General features: G+C 35.5%; 1 pseudogene; it reads right to left on the reverse strand.

Moving 5' to 3' along the window:
* Positions 1 to 2,933: 2,933 nt before the first annotated feature.
* On the reverse strand, positions 2,934 to 4,211 carry LOC101101314 (annotated as a pseudogene).
* Between the last annotated feature and the right edge of the window lie 22,154 nt (positions 4,212 to 26,365).

The following is a 26,365-nucleotide window of genomic DNA, read 5'->3' on the forward strand; positions in this document are numbered from 1 at the left end:
GCCAATGTGAGAAGGCTACATATAATTCCAACTATGTGACATTCTGGAAAAGGCAAAAGTATGGACAAAATAATAAAGGCCAGTGTTTTCCAGGGGTGGCAGATAACATTGGCAAAGAGATAAATAGGCAAAGAAAGAAACAAACAGGCAAGCACAGAGGACTTTTAAGGCTGTGAAAATACTCTGATGCTCTCATGGTAGATGTATGTCATTGTATACTTGTCCAAACCCATGGAATGTGTAACACCAAGAGTGAACCTAAAGGTAAATTATGGACTTTGAGTGAGTATGATTCATCGATTTAAGTTCATCCTTGGTAAAAATGTACCACTTTGATGAGTGATGTTGATAATGGTGGAAGCATGTGTGGAAGAAGGAAGTGTGTGGAAAATCTCTGTGTCTTCTTAATTTCATTGTAAACCCAAAACTGCTCTAAACAGAGTTTATAAAAACTGCAACATTCACAAGGGAGATTTTAAGATTAGAAAAACCTCAAGGGGAAAATAATATGAGAGTGTTATATCTAAGGAGACCTGCTTCCCCCTCAATATCTCTGTTCCTGACGCTCACTCTCATCTGCTGACTTTATTTCTTCTTCACCAAGAAAATTGAAGCAATCAGGAAAAAAAAAAACTTTTATAGATTACCCGTACTATATCTATCAACTTTCTACATCTCTGCCCGTGTACTTTCTCCTTGTTTCTACAGATAGGCTGAAAATGCTCCTGGCTAAAGCTATTTCTTCAATTGTGCAACCGCCCCAATGCCTTCTTGCCTATTTAAAAATACTGTTCTAGCAATACTCTCCTTATTTCCATGATTGACAGTTTTATCATTTATAAGTGATGATTCTATCAGAACAAGTATATACTATTTCTCTCATCATTAAAAAGTAAATTGCCTTTTGACCTCACTTTACCTTCCAGGACAGCCCTATTTCTCTCCTCCTATTACAGCAAAATTCCTTGAGAGATTTCTCTATACTTGCAATCTTTAATTTCTCCTTTCCCATTTTTTTATGTACCCACTAGTTTAGGATTTCATCTCACTCCCTCTACAGCTTTCTTAATAGCACCAGTAACTGACTCTTTACTAAATCTTCAGGACACTACATAGTTGGGCTTTTCTCCTGCCTCTCAAGACCCTTTATCACTCTCTTTTTCACAGGTCTTACTTATCAGGTCTTCAACTTCTAAGTGTTGGTATACCTTAAGGCTCATTCCTCAGATGGTTTCTCTAATCTTTCTTCCTGCTTCAGAATCACATCTAACAGTTTATCTATATGCCCAAGTTTATATTTCCAGCCAGACTTTTCCCTTGAACACTAATATATCTATTAGTTTTGTATTATTGCTATAACAAATTACCACAAAAAAAGTTTAAAACAATGCAAATTTATTCTCATACAGTTCTGAAGGTCACCAGTCTAACATCACAGTATCAATAGAGAACTTTGCTTTTGGAGATTTGGGGAAAGAATGCATTTGTTCCTTGGATTTTCAGCTTCTAGAATTTTTCTGCATTCCTTATCTCATGGCCATATGTTTGTATTATTCCAACCTTTTGCTTCCACTATCACATCTCCTGCTACTGACTCTGATCTCCTCTCTCCATTTTATAAGAACCTTTATGCTTACATGGGCTCATATGGATAATCCAGGATAATCCCTCCATCTCAAAATTCCTAATCACATCTGTAAAGCCCTTTTTTGCAGCATAAAGGATCATTTACAGGTCCTAAGGATTAGAACATGAACATTTTTGAGGGGTCATTATTCAGTCTGCTACAATATCCAGTGCCAACTAAAGCCTCTATTTGAATGCCATCTCAAACATAAAATGGCCAAAACTGAGCTTTTGAAATTCCATCACAAACCACCACCTCTGTTAATTGCAACTCCATTCTTAAAATTTCTTGGTCAAAATGTTTGAAACCATCTTTGATATATCTATTTCTGTAAAAGTCCCAAACATAATTCTTTAATAAGCAAACCTTATTGGATATGTCTTCAAAATTCAGAATGTTATCACTTTTTACCACTTCCAGTCTCACTAACCTGGACCATGCCACCATTCCTCCTATCTATATTATAGCAATAATTTTGCTTCTGGTGCCTTGTAATCTATTCTCAACACAATAGGCAAAAATAAATATTAAAACTGATATCAAATCATGTTGCTTTTCTGCTTAGATGTGTTACCACCCAATTTTTAGCAAAAAATAAACTTAACAAGGGATTGCCTAAATGTTAAACATACATGATAAATCCATGAACACCCTTAAATACTTTAAGATTTTATTTTTGACTCTGGATTTTTGTAGACTTGCTCTTAACTAAAGTTGGCTATGATACAATTGGTTTATATTGAAAGATGATACCAATAACCCCAGGAATTTGTATTTTACTCTACAGATAATATTGACCATATCACGTTGTGTTCTATATAATCAATACAAACTGTAGATTAAATGCCTTATGTTACCTGAATCAAGATAAATTATACTTCTGAGAAACTGATTTTTCCTTTTGAATATTTAACCTCTTAACTAGTTATATCCTCCCTTGCATTAGATACTAGGAAGAATGGAGTCAAATGAATGTCTTCTGATTTACAAATATGTCCTTATGAGCATGTGTTTTGTCTATTGATAATATACCTGACCTTTCTTGTTTTTTCTACCATCTTTCCTTGGATTGACCATTTTTGCTTACTTATTTATTTATTTTGGGGGGGCTGGGTACAGTATACTTTATGGTACAAAACAAGGTACAGCTCCCCAAACGCCTCCCCTTCTTAAGGAGTTATGTGATAGAAACTGTGTAGAGTTCGGGAGATTCTCAGTGTGTTGGAGGATGAGTTGGGGCAAGTATTCCCCAGCAGTTAAGGGCCTCTCTCTTCCTCTTTCACTGTGGTGGTAGTCCAGGGGACTCTTACTCCTTGGACACCATGTAGACCATGAGGTCAACCACCTGGTTGCTGTAGCCAAATTTATTGTCATACCAGAAAATGAGTTTGAAAAAGTGGTCATTGAAGGCAATGATCCTCAATTCTGGCCCCAGCATCAAAGGTGGAAGAGCGAGTGTTACTGTTAATGTTGCAGGAGACACTGAGGCGCCTGTATAGCTCAGTCAGTTGAGTGCTTAACTCTTGATTTTGCCTCAGATCATGATCCCAGGGTCGTGGGATTGAGCTCTGCATCAGGCTCTGCACTGAGCATGGAGCCTGCTTGGTATTCTCTTTCTCTCTCCCTCTCTCTCTCTCTGTATCTCTCTCTGTCTCTCTCTCTCTCTCTCCCTCTCTCCCTCTAACCCTTTTCCTGCTCTTGTGTTCTCTCTCTTTCTCTCTGTCTCCCTCTTTCTTAAAAAAATAGTTGCAAGAAACAACCTGGTCCTCAGTGTAGCCTAGGATGCCCTTGAGTATGGCCCTCTGATGCCTGCTTCACCACCTTCTTGATATTATCATATTTGGCAGCTTTCTCCAAGAAGCAGGTCAGATCCATGACTGACACATTGAGAATGGGGACGCCAAAAGCTATGCCAGTGAGCTTCCCATTCAACTCAGAGGTGACCTTGCCTACAGCCTTGGTAGTGCCAGTAGAAGCAGGGAGAGTGTTCAGGGCAGCCTCTTGGGCAACATGCCACCGTTTCTTAGAAGGCCTGTCCATGGTCTTCTGGATGACAGTGATAGCATGGACTGTGGTCATGAGTCCCTCCACGATGCCAAAGTTGTCATAGATGACATTGGTCAGAAGGGCCAAGCAGTTGGTGGTGCAGGAGGCATTGCTGACGATCTTGAGAGAGTTGTCATACTTCTGGTTCACACCCATCACAACCATGGCATGAACAGGCATGGCAGAGATGTTGATCCTCTTGGCTTCACCCTTTAAGTGAGTCCAGACTTCTCCATGGTGGTGAAGACTCCAGTGGACTCCACAACATACTCAGCACCAGCATTACTCCATTTGATGTAGGCAGGATCTTGTTCCTGGAAGTGGAGATATGCTTTCCATCTATGACAGGCATTCCATTAACCTTGACTGTGCTGTGGACTTTGCCATGGGTGGAATCATACTGGAACACACAGACCCTATAGTTGAGGTCAGTGAAGGGGTCATTGATGGCAACAATATTCACTTTGCCAGAGTTAAAAGCAGCCCTGATGACCAGGTGCCCAATACTGCCAAATCTGTTTACTCTGACATTCACCATTGTGTCTTGGGGATGCAGCTGTCACTGCACCAGAATATGTGGCTGTCTCTCAAATGGGGAGGAGCAGAGAGCACTTTTGTTTACTTCTAATGTTGTCATATAGCAAGCCTTTTAAAAGTCATCTTAAATCCTTTTTGGAACAACATGAAGTATATAAAAAACGTTAGTAAGGTGTTTAGTGACCAGTGCTTATTAAACCCTCCTTCCCATTGTAGGGCGATAGAATTCCCCATCACCTACAGGTTTAAATTCAGACTCCTAAGCAAGGATAAAAGCCCTCGTGATATGGCCTTGCTCTGTTTCTAGGATTAGTTTTCACCTTTCTATATTCCGGGCACTTAGGATTCCCTGCCTTGATAAGACCACACACTTGCTTTTAGCCTTCCTCCACAATTATAAATACTAAATATAAGCACTTAGTAAGGCTTTTTGTTGGCAGTTATCCAAAATAACCAATGTGTCCATTTATAAACTTTTGAGAGGAGTGTGTTAGAAACCATGCTCTCATGCTTGTAGTCAAGAAAATTATATCATCTCAGTGGGAAGTAAGGTGTATTCAGACGTCTACTAAGAGGCAGTCACAGACATGTCTATGTGTCAAGGAGATCTTTCATGTACATGCCCTTTCTTAGCTGTGGGTAAATAAAGAGTCTTTGGTTTATGACTGCAGCTACTACTGTTAAATACCTAATACTTTGCAGCTCTCCCTCTCATTATGAACTGCAAATGGTTGACTTTAAAAAACCACCTAATTTTGAGCTTTATATTGTTGTAGTTTTTGGGGGGTTGTAAGGTGTTTTACAATCACTCTCTCATTTGATCCTCCCCAAATCCTACGAATTAGAAAAGATAGGTCTCTCTCTAAATTTTCATATGAGAAAACTGAGGCTTACCATTTATCTAAGTTGAAGGTGAAAGAATCAGAACCAGCTTTAAGATGAAGTCAGTTCTCTTTTCACTATACCATACTCCACAAGTTGTCCCTGTGTATATATGGTTGCTTCGCAATGATTTATAGTTATGCCTCTTTCCATGACATCTGTTATCTCTCTCCCTAAGTATTATGTTTTAACTGAAAAAGAGAAATCAACTTCTGGAATATCTTGAAACCATTTGAGCATCTATTTTTTAATAACCCTATGACAGTAAATTTTCAAAACTGTATTTTTGGGGCTTTTTACTAGCATTTTATGTTTTTGCGGCTATTAGGGATTATCATAATTTTGCAGTTAGATGTAATGTCTGTGCAGATACATGAAAATCACACATTAATATTCCTGACTTTATATTGATCTTTGAGAGCAGAACTTTGTATCATAAACTTTTGTTTTTTATATACCTAGTAGAGCTATACGCACCACAATAAGTATGTCAAACAAGACACCCTTGAACAGAGAATTATGACAAAAGAAAGTAAAACTGACTTACCGTCATGTAATTTTGCTGTATCTTTCCTGAAAACATTCTAACTATAATAGTTTGGAAATCATTCATTTATTCATCCAATGTCTATTTAAGTACTTCCTATGTGCCTGGCATATAATCTAGAACTGGTATTGATAAACTAGGGCCCACTGGCCAAATTCTTTTGGCCACCTCTTTTTGTAAATAAAAGTTTAATTAAAAAATATGATAGTAAATCATGTTGTGTTTCTGCTTCAAGTCCTCAAAGGTCTTCCTGTATAATTTTTGAAAAAACCAAACAAACAAAACAAAGTTCTCATTATCTATATGCCCTGCTCCTCCAACCATGCCCCTAGTCTCTCTCTAGCCTCGTATCCAGATTCTCTTTACCTTGCTCACCTGGCTCTAGTCACATTGGCTCTCTGCTATCTCCTGAACTTACCAGGCTCTGTTCTTCTCATACCTCTGCACTAGCTCCTCTTCCTGCAAGAATGTTTTTCTTGCTGATATCTTTATAATTTTTTCCTTTACTTCCTTCAGGGTTTTACACAAATGCTACTTCTCAGTAAGACCTTCTGTGGCCTTCTTATATGAAATATGAACCTCTTTAATAGCCGACACTCTTGCTTTACTTTTTCTCTTTCATAATTATTACCATTAATTCGCTAGATATTTCATTTGTTACTTACACCTCCCTCGTCCACAAAAAATATAAAATTTATAAGAGCAGAAAGTTTTGAGTAATATGGTCCACTACCGTATGTCCAATGCTGAAACAGTGCTTGAATCATAAGCACTGTTATCATAACTAACAAATTAAAAGTACAAAGTTGTTATTCAGAACTTTTTTTCTGTGTGTTGTATTCAATGACAAAGGTTTAGATACCTACTCATTATAATCTGTTCAGTCTTCTACAAAGACCATATATAAAGAAGTGACACAATACTTCTGACTTTGAGAGCAATAGTTTGAGATTTCTTTCATTATTGTGTTTCTAAACGTCTTGAAAAATTTCTGTCCCGCATCAAGTGCCATTGGATGCCATATAAAGATACTTCTCCAACAATTAAATTATGTTTAAAAAACCCTATATATAAGATTTTTTTTAGTATATGGGACACATTATTCTTATCACATAAAATGCAACACAAGATTTACTGGTGTAATTACTATTATTCCAAGGGTTGGCCTGGGATGAGGTAATTGGGACAGTTATTGATTTTTCCTTTCAGCTCAGTCTCCAATAAGGCTTAACACTAAGTCTGCACTTTTTAAAAAAATTAGATGCTTTATTCATAAGTTTTTACATTACTTTTTATTTCTTAAATATTGTATTAAATATTTACCTTAATTACTGAATATTTTTTGGTGACCCTTTAGAAGTTTGCCCAAGGCAAGTGCCTCACTTTCCTTTCTGTCTACCCAGCTCTGTTTCATAGAAGCTCTAATGCAAGAATAGATAAATATAAAGAATACCTTTCATATACTCTTATTTGCTTAGCATATTCCACCTAGCGAAACTAGAACTATCTAGCATACCGACCAAGATGTTTTCTGCTCTCACCACAAAATTTGGACTCATATTTAGCACAAATATGAGGGGAGGGTGGTCATTGTGATCATTGGTAAAAGTTTCAGCTTAAAAATCATAATAACCCTTAACAAAATCCATTTCAATCCTGAATTTAATTAATGAGAAAATCTGTATACAGAACAAATATTAAGTATGAGATTGCATATGGAAATTCAGAATCCCCCTGGACACCCAAGAGAGTACACTGAAAGCTATTAGAATTATTAAAAGGGTTCATTATATAGCCATATGAAAAATACAGAAACTAACAACCTTTCTTCAGACCCACACAAAGAAGTTAAGTTTTTTAATGTTTATTCATTTTGAGAGAGAGAGAGCGTGTGCCTGCATGTGCATGAATTGGGGAGGGGCAGAGAGAGAGAGAGAGAGAGAGGAGACACAGAATCAGAAGCAGGCTCCAGGCTCTGAGCTGTCAGCACAGAGCCTGATGCAGGGCTTGAACTCACAAACCATGAGATCATGACATCAGCCAAAGTCGAACGCTTAACTGACTGAGGCACCCAGGAGCCCCATGAGAATGCTACAAATTTAAATTGTTACATTAACTCATAGGTTTAGGGTAATGCCAAATAAGGACCAGTCATACTTTTAGAACTTGAAGAAATTTGACTTTCAGAATGGCAGGGTAAGACCTCTGAAGATCCACTTCTCCATTAAAGCAACCAGAAGAACACTGACAAAAATGTCAAAACTATTTTTTCTGGAAAAAAAAAAGCCATGATTTTTTTTAATAACATTAAAAATCCTGTCTTGCTATATAATAGCTGTTAAAACCAGCAGTTTGAGGCAGAATGAGTTAGGAGTGCCCATAAAGTCCCATTCCCAGAGATTTGTCACTAATTTACCTGTCTGGCAGCTTGCTAAAAAGCATGATTCTCAGGATTTATCTTTATTTGGTCTTAGTCAAAACTCTCCCTTTGAATGAGGGACCCTATCCTCAGGGTATTTGTCTAAAACAACCAGTAGCAATTGTTTAACTTCACATTTGTCTCAGGTGGCATTACTTGTTGGGGTTAGCAAAAGGCTGACCAAAATGCTTAAAAGGGAAAATTTGGAAACTAAGATGTTTGTAAGGAGCTTGAAAAGCTAAGGCGTATTCCAGAAATCTTATAAGAAATCTAAAAACCCATGTTCAGGTCTATGTACATGTCCAGAAAAGAGATGGTAGGGCCCTAATATCTCAGCTAGGCCTGACCTTGAGACTCTGCAAGCAGAAAGTGAAAGCTAATGCAAAGGAGTAAACTGATCCAGTAATATTGAAATTAAGCCACAACACACACATTCAGCAAGGAAAGAGAGACCTATTTGATCTAAGCATTAAATCTCAGTCCGTTCATTAGTTGACCACTAAAGAAATAAAGCATAGATTTCAGTGGCTACACATGACAAACAATGCAGACTGTACATAATTAATCCAGGAAAATCACTAAATGAACAGCAACATTAACAACAGCAAAGAAAACAAAAAACAAAAACAAAACAAAACAAAAAAATAACAAACCTGGGGAAGAGGAATCTGATTTCTAGAATTGCCATGTAAATGATTGATTGATTTTTAACAGCCATTTGAGGTGTAATTGATGCACAAAATGCCACACATATTTAATGTACAAAATGTTGTGAGTTTGAGCATAGGCATGCACCCATGAAACCATCATCACAATTAAGATAATAAATATATCAATCATCTTTAAAAGTTTCTTCACACCCCTTTGGTTTTTTGTTTTGTTTTGTGGTAAAAACATTTAAGAGATCTATCCTCCCAACAAAATTTTTACCTGCACAATACGGTGTTGTTAATTATAGTCACCATATTGTACCACAGATCTAGAAAAATATTGGTCTTGCATAACTAAAACTTTATACCCATGAACAACTCCCCATTTCCCCCTTCCCCTAACCCTGCCAACCACCATTCTACTTTCTGCTTCTATGAGTGTGCCTCTTTTAGATACCTCATGGAAGTAGAATCATGCAATATTTGCCCTTCTGTGACTAGCTTGTTTCATGTAGTGTAATTTTGCTGTTTAGGTAGATGCAGTATTTCTCTCTGAATTATAGCTACATAAATTTGATAATATAAAACATAAACTAAACAGACAAAAATTGCTTATAATAGTTTCTGTAGAGTAAATATAGGTAATTTACTTAGGTTTTATTCTAAAACTACTTTCAGAAACCCCTTTAGGGGCCAAGACTTCATTTATTTATTACTTGCTAGATTAGTCATGTAACTCCAAGGAAAATACAGGTTTATTAACAGATAGCATTATTCTAAACACAGGGTCAGAAAAATGATTGTTCCTTCCTAAAAAGTCATTTTATATGTGCTTCAAAAAAGAAAAGGAACATAAAAATTTTTTAAATCTCCTATGAGAACACTATTTCAAAGAAACTGAGTCCATAAGTGCAACAGAAACAAATTTGGATAATAAATCAATGTGCTTAATGTACCTTGAAACTTCAAACTACTACTTTATTTTTAAAGCACTTCATTTTTTAAACAAATATAATTAAGCCAGATTTTAATATATACATTACAATTCTATGTAATTATTATGTAGGCAACTTAAAAAATATGGTGACTTGAGCCTTAAAAGTTTAGAAAAATAGACTCAATCTTATTAATAGAGATTTCTTCATCATTTGATCCAATACCTGGTCATATATGACACCATCAATGACTTCCTATTCATTGTTAATAACCACAGTATTAGTAGAGCTATTAACAAGTAAAGTGGAGAGTGAAACATAAAATTCTGTTGTAATTTAACTTGTAATATTCCATGTTCATTTAAAATACATTTGGTTACAAAAAACTTATTAGTGGCATCTACAATAGAGATACTTTGCTAATATACATTTCAAAGGAGCTGATGCATTTTGTTCATAATATTTATATTTTTAGCATACTTCTTTTCCTGAAAGAAAATAAAAAGATAAATCCTTATTGAATATTAACATCTTCCATTAGTGTAGATGGTTTCCCCTAAATTTATAACTAGCCTGGAACCACTAGAGGGCAAGCTTTACATTATAATGAAACGAATTCACTCTCACATTCATTGTAATAGTACACATTTAAAATGTTTAAAAATGACTGTTTTAAGAGTAGAAATTTGTTCCAATATAACTAACTTCTTTTTCTTTGAGAGCTAAATTAAACTAAATCTTATCTTACATATATTCGCTAATTTAGCACTCAAGTGCAGTAATTTTTAAATTTTTGACATGACCATTTCTTTCAGAACCAGTGTTAGAGGAAACATATGCAAAACCACATCTTCGTAAAATTACGTTCAATACCAACTAAATACTGCTTCCAAATGGTTAGTTCACAAACAAATTAGTGGTTGAACTAATCTGTGTGCTCCCTTGGTACTTTCCTCTCTAGTAGGTGAAGGGAGTTCAGCATGAAACTTTAGTAGCCGGGTTAAGTCAAAATCTTTGCACCTGGCACAGAGTTCCTCAGTCATCAAAGAAAACCTAACTTTGAAGGCACAACTTATTCATAGGTCACACCACAAAATGTGTGTGCAGTGTGTATGGCATGACATTCCTGTTTCACTGTCAAGATCTTGTGGTTAGCTGAATTGAAAGTCAATATAATTTTTGCACCAGTATGTATATGCTAATCTATATTAACATATGACCTATAATTCCTTCTCAGTTTTTTGGGTGGGCTCTGCTGTTAGGAGACATGGATCATTGGACACTCACACTGTATATACTCTATTTGACGATTGGTAGTAGATATTGTGTGCTTAGGATTTTAAACTGTGTGAGTTGCCCAAAGGCACGTGGGTGAATGGGTAAGCCGAGGTTATGACTGACGGTTGACACCTTTCAAAAGAGATTTTTTTTCTTTTCAAGTAAATGTCCAGGGCCCCAATACTAACAAAGAACAAAGTGCAAGGTATTTGAGTCATTAGATTGTGGTTTGAAGACGGATGACCTCAGTCTGAGAAGTGGCCTCACTACGACCCAGTTAAAATTTGAACTCTTAAGTAACCACCACCTATAACCCCCTGGGTAACTTGAGACGTAGCAGCTATGCCTATCTAAGTCTAAGTATCTTTTAACATAACCATTATGGTGCAGGAGTTAAGCAGATACAAATTCAAGATCATTAATCTGTTTTGTGAAAATTATTATATATTTTTTTATTAAACTTAAATACTGGTGACCTGCTCTGGTAGACTGATTGCCTCAAAGATCCTAGTTAGTGGCTTCTCTGAATCCATGTCATGGACAACTTAACTCTGCTAGTGTCATGTAAGCATGACAATGCCGGCCTTGTGCATGCAGGTTTGTGATAGACTCCCTAAGGATGAGACACTTGGAAGAAGGCCAGCGATAAACTCCAGAAGCAGAGCTATCTGACTTTCAACCCACTGAGAACCATGAGGGTGTTTAACTGTGCTCAGCTGTGGTAGGCAGAATAATGATCCCCTAAGATATGCATGTTGTAGTTCCTGGAACCTGTAAAGAGGTAAATAACACCTAAATGACAAAAGAGACATAGCGGATGTAATTAAATTGTGAATCTTAAAATAGGAAGATTATCCCAGATTATCTGGGTGGGTCCTATGTAATCATGAGGGTTCTTAGAAGAGAGAGGCAGGGGGGTCAGGAAAGGAGATCAGAGACAAAGAGAGATTTAATGATACTACATGCTGCTTTTAAGATAGAAGAGGGGGCCATGGACCTAACAATATGCATGACCTATAGAAACTGGAGAAGGGAATGAGATGGATTTTCCTCTGGAGCTTCCAGGTGGAAGAGAGCCCTGCTGGTAACTTCATTTAGCCCTGTTAGATCCATTTCTGACTCCTAACCACCAAAACTGTAAAATAATAAATTTTGTTGTTTTAAGCCATTAAATTTGTGGTAATTTGTTATAGCAGCAGTAGGGAACTAGTACACCAGCCTAAAGCATTGCCTCTAGATTCATGAGTTAAATAAGTAGTTGTTTCGATTTCAGTTCTAAGTAGTGAAGGGTTTTATTACCCCATTGCTAACTGACATGCTCTTTGAAGCAGAGATTTTGTTTTCTTTGGATGAAAACACCCAACTATTTAAAAAAGTAAGACATATGCTAGGAACCAAATCCTGACAAAATGTGAAGAACAAGCCAACAAGTAACACAAGAAAGAGAACTATATTACCAGAATTTATCTTTGTCAAAATTCTTTTTCAAGATGTATACCCCATTTAATTCATAAACAACCATACAGAGTGAATAATCTTAATGTTACACTTTCAAAAGAACTAAAACACAAAAATGATTGAAGTTCTACAGCTAGAAATGAGAGCTTACAACCAGGTACAAGTCCTATTGATAATGAAGTTTATAACCTTCTGAACCATAGTAGTAAGAAAAAACATAATAATATGACTTTTATATTATAAAACTAAGACATTTTATAGTCAGTGTACAGTGTTATATAAAATCTGTGACTGAGAAGATTTATATGAAATTCTATCCTTCAACAGAATGTGGTTTCAGATGAAAGCTTGCCTCTGTCAGAAATAATGTAATTATCATGCAGTAGCAGAAACAGAAAAATATTGTATTAGTTTTGCTTTGAACATGTATATGTAAATAGTGTTTGAAATGAGTGTTTGAAAATTTTGATGTTATAATAAAAATTCTGATTTAATTTTTTTAAACTTTATTTATTTTGAGAGAGAGAGAGAGAGAGAGAGAGAGAGAGAGAGAGAGAGAGAGAAACATAAGCAGGGGAAGAGCAGAGAAAGAGAGAGAGAATTCCAAGCAGGCTCTTCTTTGTCAGCGCAGAGCTCTAAGCGAGGCTTAATCACAGGAACCATGAGATCATGATCTGAGCCGAAACCAAGAGTCAGAGGCTTAACTAACTGAGCCACCTAAGTACCCCCCACCCCAGAATTCTGATTTCAGTAACTTTGCTGAGGACTTTAGGGCTAATGATGTCTTTCAAATTTTTTCTAAAGCTGTTTTCATAAGAAATATTGATTCCAATCATGAAAGGACCAATACCAAGGTATAGAGTAGAGTACCATAAGAGAATTCCATCCAGTTCTTACTGTTGACTATATGTGGCCTCTCAATTGAGGTGATGACATTTCATAAATGAGCATTGCAAAACACAAGCAATGGTGAATTCCTCATCCTTGCACAAAGGACTTGCCTCTTTAATAGATGTTATTCTAAAAAACACTTAACTTTATACTGATATTTAACCATCTACAGCAGTGCTATTCAATAGGAAAAAATAAAAATAAATGTATGAAATTAATTTTAAGAATTGAGGTTAATGAAATTAATTTATTTTAAATTAATTAATTTAAATAATACATTTTATTTAATATAACACATCTAAAATATTATTTCAAAAGGCAGCTAACAAAAACTTGTTATTTTACGTTCCTTTTTTATGCTATGTCTTTAAAATCTAATGTATATTTTACATTTATTTCATATCTCAATTCAGACTATCCACATTTAAATGCTCAATAACCACATGTTGTTCCGTAGCTACCATATTGGATATCCCAGCTCTAAAGAGAAGTTGTGAAAAAGAAAGTAGATTATTGACATCACTTTGTACAAAGGGGATTGAAAAATAATTGGGGGAGTATTCTATAATTGCTTCTAGGAATGCATTACAGAACTCCTGAATTAAAAATCTGCAATAGTAGATTGGAATTTATAACTGGAAATTACAATTTCATTTATTTTTAATTTTTTTAATGTTTATTTACTTATTTTGAGAAAGAAAGCGAGAGAGAACAGAATGTAACTGCAAACATGGAGAGGAACATAGAGTAAGTGGAGAGAGAATCCCAAGCAGGCTCCACACTGTCAGTGCAGAGCTGGATGTGGGGCTCAAACTTACAAACCATGAGATCATGACCTAGGCCGAAGTCAAGAGTTGGATGCCGAACCAACTAAATCTTCTCTAGGTTTTGGGAACTACTGACATGTTAAAGTGGCTGTAAATAGTGACTAGTTGACAAAGTAGCAAAGGTTCTAGGGTCAGAACATTCAGATTATAGAGTCCCAGAGACTTTGATTTAAAATCAGACACTGACTTATTGCCAGTGGAACATGACCAAGTTGCTTTACCTTTCTTTCTCAGCCTTGGCCTTTGCTGAGGTAAAGTACATATACCTCATAAAATCATTAATGAATTAAATAAAACAATTTCTATGTATAAAGAATCTTGCAAAGTCCCAAATAATTAGTAACATGTTTTACTAATTATAATATGATGCTAATGAGCCCAAAGTGTGGAGTTTTATCATTAAATGGGCCTTAGTTCTATAATCCCTCCACGACTCTGAGTGGCATTTCTAATTTTCATTATCTCTCTTGAAATTCTGCCCTGTGCTAGTTGGCTTAGAGTACCCTAATCAAATACTACAGATTAAGTGATTTAAACAACAGAAATTTATTTTTTTCACAATTCTGGAGAATAGAAGTTCAAGATCAAGGTTCTGTCAGGGCTGGTTTCTGGTAAGACATCTCATCCTGGCTTTTAAACAGCTGTTTGTTTGTTTGTTTGTTTTAATTGTGTCTTCATAAAGCTTCTTTTCTGTGCAAGTGCAGAAAGATGGAATATTCTGGGATCTCTTCATCTTCGTATAAAAACACCAGCCCTATTGGTTTAGGGTTCCACCCTGATGACATAATTTTACCTTAAGGCCCTCTCTCCAAATACAGTCGCATTGAGATTGAAGGCTTCAACACATAAATTTGAGGGACACAATTCAGTCCTTAACAGTGCCATTGGTTAGTATCACTATGTACTTATTGCCCAAACACACAGCTGCAACCTTCCTGCCCAGGAAAGTTATGTCTTCTTGAACCTTGAAACTTCCTCCTTGCACCATCCCAAAGCAAATCAAGAATAGAATCTATCTGAAAATCATAAATATGTTAGGCATCAGCTTCCACAATTGTTCAACAAAGCATGCCAACTCACAAACAAAAGAAATACCAGGATTAGACTATAAACAAATAAATAAAACTGACTCACCAGGAAGAGATCTTTTCTTTGATAACAGCTGTATTTTACCATGAAGTTAATTATTTGGGGTTATAATCTTTTGGAAGAAACTGACTTCTCAATTCTTGACTGTGTACTGTTGTGATAATCATCAAGAAATGTGTTTTGGACAATTTCATACATAATGTAGGGCTGCTAACATAAGAAAATGGCCAAATTATAGTTTAATGAGAAAAGTATCTTGAATTTGTCTCTAATCTTTCATTCCAACTTTCTTTACATATATAGAGCTCATCATATCTTTGTTCTTCTATTTTTCTCATCTACTTTTTGAACCTAGGCCTATCCCTCTCACTTTCCTTCCCTACTATAACTTACATTCTCTACTGTATTATAATGTTCCCTCCCAACCCAGTGGCAGCCACCCTCCACCTCCCTATTTATTACTTGCCAAATGTCATTGATGACTTCCTTCTCTGGCCCAAGTATGAGAATCAATTGTTGTAAAATAAGTGATGAGGCAAATACACCAGGTCAAAATGTGATCCCAGAAACACACCAAATTGGTACTCTTCTTACCTGTATTCTCTACTACATACCTAAATTCTCTACTTATTTTAGATAGCACCACACCGATTTCAGTTCTTTATTTTAGTCTTTTTTTTCATAGGCTTAAACCTAACTGAAATCCACTTCTATTTTTAGAGCAAACACCAACTCTTTTTTTTTTTTCCTTCAGCTCCTTTGTCTATAATTAGATGTTACTTCAAAGGAAGGAGAGGTCTTGGCCCTTTCATAGCTCTCTTTGGCAGCAATATGAATGACAGTAATGATATACACTCATAACTGTCTTAATGTAGTTTGATGGGGTTAAATGCACAGTTAGTTCTCTCTTGTGACATTACATTTCAAAGACCAATTTTAAAATACATTTTTTTCTCAGAACTGATAAACATTGCAAGTTCCTCTTGTTCTGAAATGTGAAATTTATCGGGCTGAAGATGATACCCAGAATTTAATTTAACTTATTTAAAAATTATATTTAATACAATAAAAGATACGATCAAAATGTGCTATTCCTGTAATTATACCAAGAAAGAGGGAGAAACATTTACATGCACCTTAAATGTTAAGGACGCTTGTGACATTTAAGGATTTCCTGGAAAATCCTGCCATTTTTGTCTGACACAGCGATTCTCTGATGAGGTACCAGAAGACAGATGTGCTTGGTTTTTGTCTCAACCAACCTCAGGGACTGAACTAAATAGTAACTCAGACTTGACTGTTGATGGTGGGTGTTATTGTCCCCAACTTTAACACTGTCTATAGCTGCTTCTGCTTATTCATTGATGAAATATCTCATGTAGTTTTAAAGACGATTAGCAAGGGATTAACATTTTATTTTCATGACAATTAATAATGCAATTAGTATATTGCTATACTAGCCATGTTACTATTTTTTTGATAAAGTTTATTTATTTTGAGAAAGAGATAGTGTGCATGCATGAGTTGTGGAGGGGCAGAGAGAGAGAGAGAGAGAGAGAGAGAGAGAGAGAGAATCCCAAGCAGGCTCCACACTCTCAGTGCAGAGGCCAACACAGGACTCAAACTCACACACCATGAGATCATGACCTGAGCCAAAATCAAGAGTTGAACACTTCCCTGACCGAGCCCCCCAGGCACTCCACTATGTTTTTTTTTATTTCAAGTATAATTAACATAGAATGTTATATTAGTTTAGAGTGTACAATATAGTGACTCAACAATTCTATACATTACTCAGTGCTCATCACAATAAGTGTACTCTTAATCCCCTTCTTCTATTTTACTTACCACCCCCCCCCCACCAGCAACCACCGATTTGTTCTCTATAGTTAAGACTGTTTTGTTGTTGTTGTTATTTCTTTTCTTATTTGTTTAGTTTGTTTCTTAATTTCCACATATGAGTAAAATCAAATGGTGTTTGTCTTTTTCTGACAGACTTATTACACTTAGCATTATACCCTCTAAATTCATCTATGTTGTTGTAAATGGCAAGATTTCATTTGTTTTTATGGTTGAGTAGTATTGCATTACATGTATATTCCACACATTCTTTATCCATTCATCTATCAAAAAAGACACTTGGGTCACTTCAAATCTTGGCTATTATAAATAATGCTGCAATAAACATAGAGATGCATATGTCTTTTCAAATTAGTGTCTGTGTTTTCTTTTAAATACCCAGCAGTGGAATTATTGGATCATATGGTAATTCTATTTTTAATTTTTTGAGGAACTTCCATACTGCTTTCCACACTGGCTGCACCAGCTTGTATTCTCACCAACAGTGTATGAGGGTCCCTTTCTCTCCTCATCCTCACCAACACTTCTTATTTTTCATATTTTTACATTCGGCCATTTTGAAAGGTGTGAAATGATATCTCATTGTGGTTTTCATTTGCATCTCCCTTAGCAGTGATATTGGGCATCTTTTCCTGTGTACATTGGCCATCTCTAAATCTTTGGAAAAATGTCTATTCATGTTCTGTGCCCATTTTTTAGTTGGATTATTTGTTTTTTTTGGGGGGGGGACATTTTGAGTTGTATAAGATCTTTATATATTTTGGATATTAACCCCTTATCAGATATATCATTTGTGAATATCCTCTCCCATTCAATAGGTTGTCTTTTTGCTTTGTTGATTGCTTCCTTTGCTGTACAAAATACTTTTATTTTGATATAGTCCCAAAAGTTTAATTTTGCTTTTATTTCCCTTGCCAAAAGAGACAAATCTGGAAAAAAAAAAGTTTCTGTGGCTGATGTCAAAGCTATATTACTGCCTACATTTTTTTTCTAGGAACTTTATACTTTCAAGTCTCACATGTAGGTCTTCAATCCATTTTGAAGTTATTTCTGTTTTTTGTAAGGAAGTGGTCCAATTTCATTCTTTTGCATTTCCTTTGTCAAAGATTAATTAACCGTATATTTGTGGGTTTATTTCTGGGCTATCCGTTCTATTCCATTGATTTATGCATCTATTTTAGTGCCACTACTATACTGTTTTGATCACTACAGCTTTGTAGTGTATGTTGAAATCTGGGATTGTGATACCTCCAGCTTTGCCCTTCTTTTTCAAGATCAGTTTGGTTAGTAGAGGTCTTCTGTGGTTCCATTTTAGGATTATTTGCTTTAGTTCTGTGAAATTTTAAGATAGTTTGCTTTGGTTCTGTGAAAAAAATACTGTTGGTATTTTGATAGGGATTACATTAAATCTGTAGATTGTTTTGGGTAGTATAGACATTTTAACAATATTTGTTATTTCAATCCATGAGCATGGAGTATCCTTCCATTTATTTGTGCTGTCTTTAATTTCTGTCATCAGTGTTTTTTAGTTTTCAGAGTACATTTATTTCACTCCCTTGGTTAATATTATTCATAGATTTTTGTTCTTGGTACAATTGCAAATGGGAATGCTTTCTTAATTTCTCTTTCTGCTACTTCGTTATTAGTGTATAGAAAGCATAACAGAATTCTATATATTAGTTTTGTATTCTGTGACTTTACTGAATTAATTTATCAGTTTTAGTAGTTTTGGGTGGAGCCTTTAAAAACATTTTTTTATGGTAATTCATGACACAATTAGTGTAATGCTATGCCAGCTTTGTTACTATGTTATTTTGGACCTTTTTTGTCATTTTTATACATGAAATTTGCCATTTTTGATACACATGAGTAAAGTCACTTATTATGGCAATTTGATCATATATCTTTTAATTATTTAATAAACACTCCCTCGCTGAAAAAATAAATATTGTAAATAAATGAGAACTTCATCCCCAATAAACCACATGAATAAATAAGTCATTTTCTAAAGATAGTGCACAAATATTTACTTTAAGAAGTTGTCAAGATGTGAAAAGTTACAATTTTGCTATTCATGGTAAGGCTATGAAACCAGAAATACATCAGAAATTTAACAGGTGAAAAAACTAGTACACTAAAATATTTTTATTCATAGCATAATTTTGTTCATAACATTATATTCAGGTGCATAATATCTTGAAAGAGATGAAGTGCATTGGTTGCTGCCAGCTACAGAGAGTTCTTGTTGTTGCTGTTGGCTTTTCCTTTTTATTCTTGATATGAGATTAGTAACTTGAGAAAGTAGTTAAGTTATAGCTCCATGTAAAAAGGTACAAGAGAGAGAACACAGAAAAAAAATCTATAATTAAGTTGTGGTAGCTTTAAAATAAATATGTTTGACCATAATCATTATTTTAGATTTATTGAAGCAACATGAATACAATCAACAGCATTTTGAGTTAGGAAATAGTACTTTAAGGGATCTGGAACATTACACAGACAAGTCTGTCTGTCTTTGATGAACCTCTGAATTAACAAACTTCACAAATGATATAAATGATATTTAAGGGTTAATTAGACAAGATCATTGGTTATTATTGTCAATATTCTTCAGAAGCAAGTTAGTTAGTATTAGTTTCTATCACTAAGAACAGAGTAGGTAAGCTGATAACTGATTATGTCAATTAACTATAATTGTTAGAATATTATTCTTCATGGAATTTATATTTATTTCATCAATACAAAATATATTTCTCTCTTTTTATTAGTAGTTTTTATGGTGATGATTAGAGATCTCTTTCTAAAAAGGGACTGGTTAAAAATCAAGTGAAAATTGACTCATTAAAATTAATTCATCTTCCTAGTTTGGCAGTGCTTTCACAGAAATGTCTAAAAGACATACAGGGATTTTTTAAACAAATGAACAAATTACTTGTATATCATCAAAAAATCAGTACATGGCTTAAATAACATATATTCCTTTTAACCTTTATAGTAAAGGAATCACAGAGCTAACCATAAAGTACTGTGGAACTATCATGGATATCAATATTGATTGCAAATAGATTGCATATAGATTGCAAAATGTTTATTGATAAAGTAAACTTGAGTGTAGTAAATATCATAAGAATTTTCTATATTGATTATCACTGAAACTTTATAATAAAAAGAACATTTCCTTTTTGGAATTAAAAAAAATTAATGAGAAAAAGATCTGTTGTTTTCCATGAAGATAATTTCTAAGAAACATATAACATTTATAGTATATGTTTCCTTGTAGAGTCTCTCTTTTCTCTTTTTGGGAAAGGAGGGAGGGAACTCTGGGAATTTCATAGTCCTAACACGGTATTTATTTTTCCCTTAAATATCACATGCCTTTTATACACTTAGCTGATAAACGTCACTTAATATAAAAATGTTCATGAGAATATAAATCAGATGAATCCTTTTTTCCTTTAATATTTGCTTAACATTCAATACGCATTTGTTGACCCTTTACTTTGTGGTAGGCACTATTTCAGGATAGCATCTGTTGAAAGGAGAATAAATATTGAATTGCTTACATTTTTGTTTATCTATATTCCTTTTCTTTATTTACTCAGTCTTTGAGTTATGGTTCAAAAGAAGTCAAGATGATCCTAACACAATCTATTTTTAAGCCCCATGGTTCTGATATGATAATGGCAGCCATGTAAATCTAAATTTATCTACATATTCTCCATAAGAATATGTATCATAGAAGTAAATACCTTTTCAACCAACTCCTATCAAATAACTAGAAGTCAAAGAATGCTAACAAGTTATATGCAAGTAGGATATCAGCTAAAGCACAGACCCAGACTGCAGTAAATGTAGAAGCCAGGAGGATCCTAGCAGTTGATAGAACACACAAAGACCGAGCAAACAAAAAAGAGAGTATCACTTCACATGGAGAAATACTGAGAAGAGGTCTGAGACTTGATGAGTTAGTGTAGTGGAAACCAAAAACAGGTTGGCACAAAGTGCATACGATCAGGAAGACAGTTTGTTTTTTAAAATATATTCATTTAAATTCAAGTTAGTTAATATACGGTGTGGTATTGGCTTCAGGAGTAGAACCCAGTGTTTCATATCTTACATATGCCACCCAGTGCTCATCCCAACAAGTGTCCTCCTTAATACCCGTAACCCATTTAGTCCAACCCCCCACCCACCTTCCCCTCCAGCAACCCTCAGTTTGTTCTCTATATTTAAAAGTCTCTTATGGTTTGCCTCCCTCTCCATTTTTATCTTATTTTTTTTCCCTTCCCCCCATGTTCATCTGTTTTGTTTCTTAAATTTCACAAGGAGTGAAGTCATATGATACTTGTCTTCCTCTGACTTATTTTGCTTAGCATAATACACTCTAGTTCCATCCATGTTGTTGCAAATGGTGAGATTTCATTCTTTTTGATCACTGAGTAATAGTCCATTGTATATATATCCCACAACTTCTTCATTCATCCATCCATCAGTTGATGGATATTTCGGCTCTTTCCATAGTTTAGCTATTATTGACAGTGCTAAATTTAAAAGAAAGATTTAAATTTCCTTTGATCTTCATTGACAAAGTACTTTAGGTAGCTTTACCAACCAATGCAAAACTATTTTGCTAGCTCCTGTTCAGATGTATTGTGGGCTAGACTCTTTATGTAATAGTTACCCAAAAGAAAATATTAATTGATGTGCATTAAGCATTGTGAATCTGCAACTGAGTTACTTTAGGAGTCACTAATGGAAGCTTTTAATGATCAAGCCATTTGTACTGTATAAAAAAAATGATCTTTGATGTTTCTCATTGTCCAAAAAAGATTGTATCTTTCTCTCTTTGATTAATAACTCAGGAGAAATTATATTTGCTAAGAATCAAAGCACTTCAATATACCTGGATTACTTAAATTACATTCTCTGTGAATGTAGACTGTATTCTAATTTTTTTCTGCCTTTATAAAGCCCTTTCAACTTTATGTGTGAGAATATGTCATATACACATTTAAAAAACAATTTCTTTAAGATTTTCTTAAAAAAATTTGTGTTTATTTATTTTTGAGAGAGAGAGAGACAGAGTACGAGCAGGGAAGGAACAGAGAGAGAGGGAGACACAGAATCTGAAGCAGGCTCCAGGCTCAGAGCTGTCAGCCTGTCAGCACAGAGCCTGACATGGGGCTTGAACCCATAAACTGAGAGATCATGACCTGAGCTGAAGCTGGACGCTTAACCGACTGAGCCACCCAGGCACCCCTTAAAAAGCAATTTCTTTTTTTCAAAAACAAAAACTAATAAATTTGCAGTCCTATACCTGAATTCATTTGCAAATTCTTTGTCTATCTTGAAGACCTCCTATTATAAGTTTCCAGGATCCAGCTTTGACTAACAAAACTGAATAAGAAATGTTTGCCCTTTATTCTCTTAAGTATCATAAGTCACTCTATTTGAGGCATGCCCAGCAACACACCCACCTTCTTGCTTTCTATTGGAGGCCTTCTACTCTGTGGTTCTGTAAAATTTATTAGGATTGATACAAAGCTGATAGCTGCTGGCAGAATGATTGATGAAAGACAAAAGCATATTTCTTCAGCTTAAAATTTAACTTCAGTGAGAAATCTATACCTATTTCTACCTAGATATTTATTTTTAAAGATTATCAAAGAAAAGAGTTTCTATATTTTTACATTCCAACTAGAAAGATCTTGAAATTATAGTAATATCAATTGATCTTTATCAAATTCAGTTTTGTTGGGCCAGCCAAATTATTTTCTTTAGATTCTTTATAGTAGAAATATGAGCTTATCTTTTGTATAAATAAATTCTCTTCAGACCAAAAGTTTCAATAGCAATTTTTAGGGGTATGGAAAAGAAAAATGGTCTGGGTTCCCTTTGCAACTTGAAAATTACATTTAAAGTTAAATCTAAATAACAACATGACATTCAGGCAACAGAATAGCAGCTGCCTCCTGACAAGCATAATTTGCTTTTATGGTTCTGAAATTAATACTGGAACAATAGGGCAGCAGGGAAAAATGTATCTCTTATAAAAAGCCCTTGGCAAAATATAAGGTTTTTAAGTCCTGATTTCTGATGAACCGATTATAAAAATAATTACCTATTGTGTAATGTTAAGTTTTCTAATTCTGAGAAAATTTTATGGAGTATAGTACTCACTGCATGTAATATCTTGATAGGACAAATAACCCTGAAAATTGTTAATGATAAGTACAGATATGCTTTTTCTTCAGTGTACACCTGAAAGCCAAACAGAATATGCATTTCAATTACCAATGCCCTTCAACCAAAGACCATGAGAAAATACCTGTAATTGAATGCATTTGTACTGATTGACTTATTGCCATGACAGAGAAAGCACACTATGGGAGCTGTGGGGTGTCTCAATAAGAGGGTGTTAGGAGGACTTGTTATAGGATTGGGACTTGTGTAAGATGATTTTGGGGAGAATTCTTGTCGCTAGTGGGCTTTGCTCTGGAATGGATGCTTTCAGAAAGCAGGGGTAAGAATTCTGTTCTATAAGTTACAAAGAACAGGGGCACCTGGGTGGCTCAGTTGGTTAAGCATCTGACTTCAGCTCAGGTCATGATCTCATGGGTCGTGAGTTTGGGCCTCGCTTTGGGCTCTGGGCTGACAGCCCAGAGCCTGGAGCCTGCTTCAGATTCTGTGTCTCCCCCTCTCTGCCCCTCCCCTGCTCATATTCTGTCTTTCCCTCTCTCTCTCAAAAATAAACCATTAAAAAAAATTAGAAGTTGAGAAGAACAGAATGAGCTTCCTGCTGTGATTGGTAAAGGGGCAGAAGTTACTAATATTAGCCAGGACAGGGAGATCTACGGTCATTTTCATGGCTTCTCTGGTGTTTCAGTTTTCTTTGTGTTCATATATACTTACACATTGATTATGTGTTTGCCTTGATTTATCATGGTAAAATGGTGGTTCTCTTTGTGAAATTGTTAACGTTAAACGAGAACAAGCCTCCACCCACCTGTGAGTGCCAGGCAGGGTCCCTTCTGGCAAGATTTGCTTTTTCCCTTTCTCATAAAAAAAATGCTTTATTGAAAAGAGTCTTAAACTCTCCAGGTGATATGTTTGGGCAATTAAAGATGTTGTCAAAATAATCACTTAACATTTTTCAATTATCTGGTATGCTTTTCAAACTCTTCTGCAACAATTTTCTTTGCATGATTTATATAACATAAATATTTACAAACATTAATTACAAGTTTCACTAATAAGCATTTGCCAGGTATAGAAAGTGCTAACACCTTTATTGAGGTATAATTGGCATAAAATAAATGGTACATCTTTAAATGTATCATTGTATAAGTTTTGACATAGGTATATACTTGTAAAATAATCTCCACTAATAATATAATATACTCATTATGCCCATAAGTACAACAAAAATTTTTAAATATTTCCTAATAAGAAATTATTTAAATTATTTTTAATGTTTACTTATTTTTGAGAAGTAGAGATAGTGCATGAGCAGGGGAGGGGCAGAGAGAGAGGGAGACACAGAATCTGAAGCAGGCTCCAGGCTCTGAGCTGTTAACACAGAGCCTGACATGGGGCTCAAACCCATGAACCATTAGATCATGACCTGAGCCAAAGTTGGATGCTCAACTGACTGAGCCACCCAGGCGCCTCAACAAAAAAATTACTTAGCTAATAACTATTACTGTATCAATTTTATTTCTTCTATCTTTTATTTCTGTCATTCTTGGGCTTAATACCCTGCCCCAACAAGATGTTCTAGAAGAAATGTAGCCTGAATATGAAAATCACTGGAGGGAGAAGTCAGCCACATGAGCTGATAGTAGAAATTTACACAGCCAGACAGAATACAGTGCTCCAGTTTATCTTCTTAGTGGCAAGTGTCAAAATTGTCTTTGGCTGATATACACAAAATAGGATTTTGGATAGTTCACAGAATCACCTGGAATGCTGGACAATTAAAGATGTTGGACTCAAAATTGGTTTGGACCAACAAGGCAGAACAGTAGCCAAGGGGGTCTGGTGAGGACGTGATGCCACAGCTGCTGCAGCTTGGATGCTGAGCACATCTGGTTCCACAGTCATCACTTCTGAACACTTAAAGCTCCACTGGAAAATCAGAAACTGTTGATCCTAGAGATTCAGTGTTGCCAGTGGCTTAGCCATCACCTACCACCACCTTGCTTCTTTCCATCAAAGTTCAGAGCAGCTGCATCTGAGTAGCCAAGCCTGGTTGTTGTTGTTATTGTGCTCTGGTTTCAAAGAGGCACTGAGAAAAGTGAGCATTCAGTGTTTTCAGCCTTGAGTGTGGGTAGCAAGTTTCGCCTTCCACCAAGACATAAGGTGATTTCATCCATAATAGAAACGGGAAATATGCAGCAAGTGATGGACAGCAAATAATAAAAGGCAATTTTCCACTGGAGTCCAAAATGAGGTAGTTTACATATTGATTGCAAAACAGCCATTTTAGAAGGGAAAACAAGCAGCAGTCTGTCTTTAGTCTGTGATTTCTTAGCAAATCCTCACCACTCAGGGACAAACGACTAACAAGAGTAAGCCAGGATTTCAGTCTCTGCAAGAGGACAAGATAAAAACCTAGCAGGGCACATTTACAAATCTGGTGATAACACTCAAAGTAGTTGCTAAATAGAATTTTTGCCTCCGGATGATCTACAATATACTCAGGTAAAGAGAAAAACAGACCAGGATCTAAATAGTGACTGTGGCTCATCCCATTCCCCATGCCAGCTCAAGAAGGACTCAATGTTCTCCACTTTGTCTCCCATCACTTTGGCACCATGATAATGTCCTCTACCTACCCACCCCTTTATTCCTGGCTCACAGGGACCCTCTGTAGACCATAAATACCAAGGCAGTGTATCCACAACATCAACTTAATTTCTCTACTGCTTCCAAGCTCTATTATAACAACTGGGAAAAGCCTGCCTCTCAGAAACCATGACACATCAATCTATGCTAAGACTCTGTATCTGACTTCAAAAAGAGAGAAAGAGAGGCTTAAATCTTAAGTGCCCCAATTCCATCATACCTAAAGATACTGGTTTTTTTCTCCTTATCGATTATCCAGTGAATTTGAGCATGCTTGAATCTATACATAAGATAAACAGTGGGCCCACCTATGAGGACTTGAGAGGGCAAGATAGTTTTAAGAGAATGCTGAATATAACAAAACATTCCATACTCTAAAGGAGTCACCAGCATTTGAGATCAGCACTCTCCACTGGATCTATTGAGAGATGCCAAAATTCATGTCCACCATGACTGCAACCTTGTGAGGAAT

The sequence above is a fragment of the Felis catus genome, chromosome B2 (assembly GCF_018350175.1).
Source record: "Felis catus isolate Fca126 chromosome B2, F.catus_Fca126_mat1.0, whole genome shotgun sequence".
In the NCBI taxonomy this organism is placed as follows: Eukaryota; Metazoa; Chordata; class Mammalia; order Carnivora; family Felidae; genus Felis; species Felis catus.